General features: G+C 43.9%; 1 pseudogene; it reads left to right on the forward strand.

Moving 5' to 3' along the window:
• Positions 1-894: 894 nt before the first annotated feature.
• Positions 895-8077, forward strand: LOC142837820 (nucleolar RNA helicase 2 pseudogene; annotated as a pseudogene).
• Positions 8078-8959: the final 882 nt, after the last annotated feature.

The following is an 8959-nucleotide window of genomic DNA, read 5'->3' on the forward strand; positions in this document are numbered from 1 at the left end:
AATTAACATTGACTACAAACTTGACTATTATAAATGACTCTCTATTAGGTTGTATTTCTTAATTACGCCTTTTAATGTGAGTTGCACAAACACAGTACCTTAATCAAGAACAGAAATATACAAATAACAAATTTGACCTTATATTTTTATCAATAAACCAAGATCCATATCAATTCAATTCTCTACAGCAAGGGACAGTCACCCATGTAACATGTTGCTTAGCATCCAAGGAACCTGACTTTAGATTTCCAACCTTTTGATCCACAAGAGAGGAAGCATCTGTGTTTTAGACAACTGCTGTATGTGGTTGTGTCTGCGGCTACCAGAGCTTCATGAGGAGGAAGTTCCTGAGTAGCTCTGACAGGCCTCAGGGAAGGACAGGGGCAAACTTTCCCCTGAGTGCCAGTCTCTGTGTTCTGGTGTTTAAAAACTTTACTAGTTTCCGTTGAGTCTACAAAATAAAGTGTTTTAGACTAACATTTTCCTTCTCATATGGCATGTGTCTGCAGTCATACCTTTGTGAACACACCATAGCCAAGTGCAACTTAGTGATAGTTTTTCCAATCCACTTCCCTATTACCTTCTCCTATTTCTCCTTTCCCCTCTCACTAATCCCCTTCTGTATTAGTTAGGGTTCTCTAGAGTGACCAAGCTTATAGACTAAATCTCTCTCTTTATAGACAGAATTTATTAGAATGACTTACAGGCTACAGTATGGAATATATCATACCAAGTATTAGACACTGATTCAAAGCGTATGCCACCTTCTGGAGAACACTGCCCCAGCCACCCAAACTGCTGTCCCCTAATTGACATGGCAGGTGTGTCTGCAAAAGGCTAGTTTTTCATTCTGTTAAGCCTACTGCTTCTGGATGGTGCAGACATGGTAAGACCATGGATTCCATGATCTTGGGCCCACTGTTGCACTTCTACGGCTGTGAAGTAAGTTCCTTCGTCAGAAACAATACTGTGCAGAGTACTGTCATGTTGGATAAGACATTCTTTAAATCCACAGATGGTGGTTTTAGTCAAAGCATTATGTACAGGTAAGACAAATCTATACCATGAATAAGTATCTACTCAATAAGGACAAAGCCCTTTCCACAGAGAAAGTGGTCCAATGTAATCGGACTGCCACTGGCACACTGGCTGGTAACACCAGGGAATGGTGCTATATCTAGGGCTCATTGTTGGTCTTTACTGTTAGCAGCAGTGGTTATAGCCAGGTCAGCCTTGGTGAACTCAAACAGGGCCAGAACTTGGAGGCAGGAACTGATGTGGAGGGCATTTAGGGGTGCTACTTAGTGGCTTGCTCCACAAAGTTTGCTCAGCCTGCTTGCTAGCTTCTTCTCCCTCTACTCTTCCCAGTTTCTCCCCATCTCTTCTTCCCTCTGGGCCAAATCCTTCTCTGACTCTCACTAGAAAAGAATAGGCTTCTAAGAAATAACCAAATATGACAAGAGAAAATATAATAAGATGAAGCAAAAACTGTCATATTGGAGTTGGATACAGCAACCCAACAGGAGGAAAAGAGTTCCAAGATCAGGCACAGGAGTGAGAGATTGACTTGTTCCTACAGTCAGGAGTCCCATAAAAATTCCAAGTTAACAGTGGGGTACCTTGATGAGCCTTGATGGGGGAAAGAGGCTTGGCCCTGCCTCAACATGGTTTGCCAGACTTTTTTGACTCCTTGAGGGAGGCCTTAACCCTTCTGAGGAGTGGATAGGAGATGGAAAGAGGGGAGGTTGGGATGGGAAAAGGGGAGGGAGGGGGAACTGAGGTTGGTATGTAAAACAAAAAATAAATAAATAAGAGAAACATCATGTTTGACAACAACAAAAACAACAACAACATTCTAAGCTAATAGCTGTAATATATACACAGAGTACCTGGTGCAGACCCATGTAATGACCCTGTGCTTGCTATTTATGTCTCTATGAGCTCATATGAACCTTGCTAAGCTGACTCAGAGGTCCTTGTTCTCCTGGTGTCCCCATCCCCTCTGGTTCTTACAATCTTTACAGGATTCCCTGAGCTCTGAGGAGAGGGATTTAATGGACACTTCCCACAGACTCTCTCTGCATAATGTCTGACTGTGGGTATCACCATCTGTTCCCATCGTCTGCCAGAGAAAGCCTCTCTGATGATGCCTGGATAATGCTATGCCCAGATCCACAAAGTCCGTCAGAAACCAACAATGAGACCGAGTTCGTATGTAAAAGCAAAGAGACTTTATTCTTACATAAGTTTGCAAACTTGGAATGATGGGAGAGCCCTGAGCTCAGTGAGGGTTCGGTTTTTTATAGTAACAAAGGTCAGGGTGAGGGATTTCTAAGGTTCAGAACACCTGATTGGCTGACATTTGTCTAGGGGTGTTCTGGTGAAAAGAGATGGGTGTGTGCTGGCAGGTGATTCTTTCTACAACAATTGGAGTGTTAGGAATTTTCTTATGGGTGGTGTCTGGGTAGTCTCAGTTTGTGGTCTTTCTTAGAACCAGATATTGCCTTAGGGTAAACTACTGAGACTTGGGCCTCTATTGAACTTGTCATGGCTGGGTCTTACAGATAAGGCACTGACCTATGAGTATGTCAGAATATCATTGGATATTGACAGAACTCAGGACCACCAGCCCAGGTATAGAACCATTAGTTAAGAAAATGCCCCACAGACTTGCCTAAAGCCTGATTGTAATGGAGTAAATAAAAAACGCTGCAGGATACCTGGCAGCTGCAGCGGCAGAAATGCTACAGGACCCCAAATGGTGGCAGCAGGCCATGTGGTGGCAGGCAGTGGGCAGCGGGTCCCCAAAGCAGCCAGTCCCAGGCAGGGATGGCACACTTCCTCGAGTGGCTACAGCAGGCTACAAGGAGAGACAGACAGATGGGCATGCCATGAGACCATGCTGCAGGTCTCTAAAGGCAGCTGGTTCCAGGCAGGGAGACACAAAGTGACGGGTGAGAAACAGAGACATGGATAGGCATGCCATCCAGAGTAAGGATATTTATTTAGTGTTTTATGGAAGGAAAGAGGGAGAATGAGAGAAGAGGAGAAAGAGAGACAGATAGAGAAAGAGAGAGAGAGAGAGAGAGAGAGAGAGAGAGAGAGAGAGAGAGAGAGAGAAAGTGGTGAAATGGAAAAGTGGGGAGAATGGAGCAAGACAGAAGCTGCCTCTTGGGGAAGAGATAGAAAAGGAAGGAACTCAGGCTGGAAGCTGAAGATCAGCTTGCCTTGGTGCATGGGGGAGGGAATGGGCATGTCTTGTCTCTTGAAGAGACAGGACAGACCATTACACTGATCTTATGGGGGCATTTTCTCTGTTGAGGTTCCTTCCTCTCAGATGACTTTAGTTTGTGTCAAACCAAAACTATCCAGCATACCAAAGGATATCTCCAATTCCTTTTTGACAGCCATTTTGACAAATGTGTCTAGGCTACCATTCAACAAACTTTTGACACCTCTTTTTTAAGCCATGTGAGCTTCCATATTAAACCTAGACTCTTCACTCAGAGGGCCCATATCAAAAAACTCAGCCTAGTCCAGGTTTATGTTCCTTCCACCATTACCCCACACTCATAAAATCCATCCACACACATATTCATGAGACTTCAGATAGAATGAACTAACAAACTCATAAACTTCTTTGAAGTATAACATACCCCCTCATGGATCACACTTTCTTCTTTCCCTCTAGGAGCCTGCTTATTAGCCTCAAGTCTGATTATAGGTCTAGAGGTAACTATTGGTGAGTCTTGAGGGACTTCAGTATATCTTGTCTGGCATTTTCTTCAGAGAAAGTCGCTGCTGGTTCAGTAGACAGTGAAAGATTAATTTCCTTAGTCAAGGGTGAAAAAGGTAATATTTCAGGAGCTGAAGGGGTGAATTCATCTGTTGAAGGTGAAGAGATGGCTTCAGGGGGTACAAATCCTTGAGAATCTGAAGGTTCCAGAGTTTTCAGCTTCAACAGGGTCCTCCCTCACATCCCCATCCCAGGTTGCAGGTTTCAGTTTTTTACCAACTAATGCCCTTAGTTTAGCTACTGACACCCTCTGAGGCTGGTGTAATAGTAAAAATAAAACAGCGCCATCCCTCAAGAGTCAGCAGCAGGCAGCAGGCCATGAGGGGCAGCAGGTTTCGGGCAGGGAGCTGTGTGGTGGGTGAGAGACCTCAGAGGGTCAGCAAGTCCCATGAGGAGCTGCGGTTATTGAGTGACAGAGATGGATAGGCATACCATGCAGAGTGAGGTTAGATATTCATTTAGTGGGTTATGGAGGGGAAAGGGAAAGGGGGAGGGGAGAAGGGAGAAGAAGAGAGAGAGGAGCAGGAAGAGGAGAAGTGGGGAGAAGGGAGAGAGGCAAAAGCTGCTTTTTCGGGAGAGAGATGGAAAAGAAAGGTCAGGCTGGAAGCGGAAGGAAGATCCACTTGCCTTGGTATATGGGGGTCAGGAGTCGACAGGGACCTATGGCATTTTACTTTTACCATAACAGGTTGGCCCGCAGAAGGAGTATCCAGAGAGCAGGGGCAAACATTCTTGGCAGATTTAGGATTTCCTTGACTGACTGCTTTCATTGGGACCTCTGCCTCCTGACCCTTGAGATATGCTGCGTGAATTCAGATCCCTGAAGATTTCTCCATAGGAACTCCTGATGTAGCTTGAAGGTTTCCCTACTTCAGGGCTTGACTTCCAGACCCTGACATTCATGTTTTATGGGCTTGGGTCACTAAAGCCTAATCCCTTATGAAAAATGCTTTACTGTTATTTTCTTATTTGTTACTCATGTGGTTGCATTGATTAAATCTACCCTTTTACTGTTATTTTCTTATTTGTTACTTATGTGGTTGCATTGATTAAATCTACCCTTTTACTGTTATTTTCTTATTTGTTTACTTATGTGGCTGCATTGATTAAATCTACCCTTTTACTGTTATTTTCTTATTTGTTACTCATGTGGTTGCATTGATTAAATCTACCCTTTACTGTTATTTTCTTATTTGTTTCTTAAAAGCTTTTAGTTTACTATGAGCCAAAATGAAGCTGGATTTAGTTAATATTTTTCGTGTACATGAGCATTTACCTATAAGCTACTTTGATAATAATAATTAAATACTTTATCAAGAAACTCCAAAAACCATAATCACCATGTAGACCTATGTCTTACACACACACACGTGCGCATATATAGAAGTATAAAATATATTTTAATAAAGCAAGATTTTGAACATCATTGTTTAAATTATATTTTCTATAAGCCTCATTGTAAAAACTAAACTTATTATAGAGATCTTCAGTAAATATCTATATCTATTTATTTATATATAGTCCAATATTAATGAATAGATTTATATTAAAACAGTCTTGAAGAAATCATATGAATTTTGTTATTCATTCTATAGTAAATAACAATGTATATAAGTTATTTTACTTATATTTTACCAAAAATCTGTTTGGAAGGTGAATTCACATTGTTAGATATAAATTTGTAGATTGTTTTAATAGCAAAAGCATATTTTAGAAATATTGCACAGAGGGCTACTGGTTTTTATTTTTAAAATCTATTTTTATTATTACTGTGTGTGTAGATGCATGCATGAGTGCAAGTGCATGTAAGCGTCACGTCGTAAGCGTCCCGTCGTAAGCGTCACAACGTAAGCGTCACGTTGTAAGCGTCACATGGTAAGTGTGACATTGTAAGCTTCCTGGTGCCTTCTCTCTTACTCTGCATGAGGTCAAGGAGACTGATAGGCCTGGCAGCTCATGCTGAACAATGTTTCCAAAACTCCACAGAGCTTCCACGTTGGGATTAGACACGGTCGAGGAGAAAGTGGAGAGGCTGCTGAAGTCCAGTGAGAAGCAATATAGAAAAGAGAAGCCAAAATCTAAAAAGAAGGAAGTCTAAGCAACAGAGGGAACGGAAGAAACTTCCCCTCAAAGCTAACACCGTTAAGAAAGAGCTTTCTGGGGATGATGAACATGTGGAGCCTCCTCAATCCAAGGAGGCCCATCAGTATGGCACACGGCTTCACGCAGCACTTCCAAGAAGAAAGAGGAGCACCCTGAGAAAAAAAGTGGTCTTTGTTAAAAATCAAAGAAATAAAAATCGAGGAGCCTTCTGAAGAAAACCACAGAAGATGAAGGAAGGGAAGGAATGGAATGCAGAAATTGACGAGAAAATCCCAAGGCTCATTCTTAATCAGACCCAAACCTTGATGAAACTGCTTCTGGAAAAAGCAGTCGTGAGACAGAGCATAAAGCTTGGGGGACAAAAAGAAGGGACTTTCTCAACTCCATATCTGAGGAGACTCAGGCTTCTCTGAGATCACAGGGTGGGCTTCTGTTTCCTATGCAGACAAAGACATCCCACCATGTATCAAGGACAGGAACACCTGGACAGGAAAAAGGGAGACATTCTCCCTTGCATTGAGAAGCTTCAGGACAGGTTATAAGACAGGAAGAGAGAGAGCTGGCAAACTAAGTAAGCAGACATGACAAAAACAAAGCTCTCAGTGGCTCGTTTTAATGGTGTGCCTATTCAAATGGTAGTCAAATAAAATGAATTTATAATGGGGTTGTCCATGTTTGAACCCCAGGGTGGATTGAAGATTTTTACACTTACAGAATGGTAAGCTAGAACTCACCAAACTTAAACATGTCATGCATGAAGTGGGCCAGATGTTTGCTGATCAAATGGAAGAAATTTCAAGTGTGGCATGCAAGAAGGATTCAGAAGACAAGCCCAAACATTGCTTTTCATAGCAATTTGTTTTATTGGGTGTTTGCCTGAGGGTTTCTATTGCTGTGAAGAGACAACATGATTATGGCAACTCTTGCAAAGTAAAACATTTAATTGGGGCTGGCTTATGACTTCAGGGGTGTAGGCCATTATCACATGGTGGGACATGGTGGCATGTGGGCACATGTGGTGCTGGAGAAGGAGCTGAGAGTTCTACATCTTGTTCTGCAGACAATAGGAAGTGAACTCAGTATCACCATCTATGTAGCTTGAAGCCCAGAAGACCACAAAGCCGGCTCCCACAGTGACACTCCCTCCAACAAGGTGACAGCAAAGCCACACCCCCTCATAGTGCCACTCCCTATGAGGGCCGTTTTCTTTTAACACTACAGTGTTTAAACACCACAGGGTTCAATTTGAAGAAATAGATGAAATCTAACAAGTGAATCTGATTAGTAAAAAGACTCAGAAAACAACCGTAACCACGGAGCACCAGGCTACTGTCACTGGCCAGAGAGGGAAGCAGCCATTGGGGATGTGATCCCAGTGTCCTCTCTGAAGCCAAAAAAGAAGGCCAGCAACTGCGGCAGAGGACATGTGTAAAGTGTCCAGTCATTACATGGTCACATTCCACAGAAGCAAAAAGAAATAACCCTGAAAGGCTCTCATGGTGACAATTTCGGGGTTTTGGTGGCAACTAACATTGCTGCATGTGGGTTAGACATCCCTGAGGTTGACCTGGCTATGCAGAGTTTTCCAACCCCTGCATCCATCCATCAGGTGGACAGGCAGAACTGAAAGGGTAAGGGTTTGCACCTGATTTTATCAGCGCAAGGAAGAGGATCAGTAAGCACACGTGGACCAGAGAGTGGGCATTGAACATGAATGAGTAGATGTTCCTTCTGTAGCAGATGTAATAAGAGCTTCTAGCACAGAGTAGTGGTATCGGGCTTTTGGATTCTGTGCCTCCTACTGCCATCGGCCTTCTCAAGCTGTGAGCTGAGAAGATGATCAAAGGGAAGGGCGCTGTGGGGACACTGGCAACAGTGCTGGCACACATTTCAGGGGCCCCATCGATCAACCAGCACTGATCAACTCACAGCAGGGATCAACCAGCATTGATCAACTCACAGCAGCGCTTGGTGACCACGACACCGCAAGTCTCAATTGAAATGCCAATGTTAGTTATTTTTGACCAAAACTTAATGAGCCCCTGGACAAAAGAAGGGAGCGGTTTCCTCAAAGGAAAGTTGGGAGTCTGTTTTGATGTCCACCACTGAAGCAGTCACAGAAATATAGAAGTGGTATAATGGTGGCAGCCTGCTGTGGCCACAGAGCAGCAGATCTGAAGGGCCCAGGAAGGATATCTAGGTGGCAGAGTCAGTGGGAAGGAGGCACGGTGCCTTCAGAGGGCAGCAGAGAAGCAGACTTCAGGAGTAAGGGATCTCCCAACACAGGCCAGAAGCAAAGCTTTAGTGAAGCCTTTGGGCAATGTAATGATTCATGCGAGATGGTTATTGACAGCCATGTTAATTAAGTCCATTAAGAGTTTATGTCCCTTTTATTGATGGCCAGACCAAGAGCAGCTTGAGCCTCTGAAAACTTCCTTGGTGCCCATGCTCAGGGGCACAGCATTTTATTTTATTTATTTATTTTTTAAAACTGCTCAACCAAAATTTTTTTTTTATTGAGAAAAGGAAAAAAAAAGTTTCAGCTTCCTCCCAGCCTCCCATTTCCCTTCCCCTCCTCCCACCCTTCTTCCCCTCCCCCACTCCTCTTCCCCTCCCTCTCCAGTCCAAAGAGCAGTCAGGGTTCCCTGCCCTGTGGAAAGTCCAAGGTCCTCCCCCCTCCGTTCATGTCTAGGAAGGTGAGCATCCAAACTGGCTAGGCTCCCACAAAGCCAGAACATGAAGTAGGATCAAAACCCCGTGCCATTGTCCTTGGCTTCTCATCAGCCCTCATTGCTCGCCATGTTCAGAGAGTACGGTTTTATCCCATGCTTTTTGAGTCATAGTCCAGCTGGCCTTGGTGAGCTCCCATAGATCAGCCCCACTGTCTCAGTCGGTGGGTGCACCCCTCATGGTCCTGACTTCCTTGCTCATCTTCTCCCTCCTTCCGCTCCCCATTGGGACCTTGGGAGCTCAGTCCAGTGCTCCAGTGTGGGTCTCTGTCTCTATCTCCATCCATCACCAGATGAAGGTTCTATGGTGATATGCAAGATATTCATCAGT

The sequence above is a fragment of the Microtus pennsylvanicus genome, chromosome 18 (genome assembly GCF_037038515.1).
Source record: "Microtus pennsylvanicus isolate mMicPen1 chromosome 18, mMicPen1.hap1, whole genome shotgun sequence".
Classification (NCBI taxonomy): domain Eukaryota; kingdom Metazoa; phylum Chordata; class Mammalia; order Rodentia; family Cricetidae; genus Microtus; species Microtus pennsylvanicus.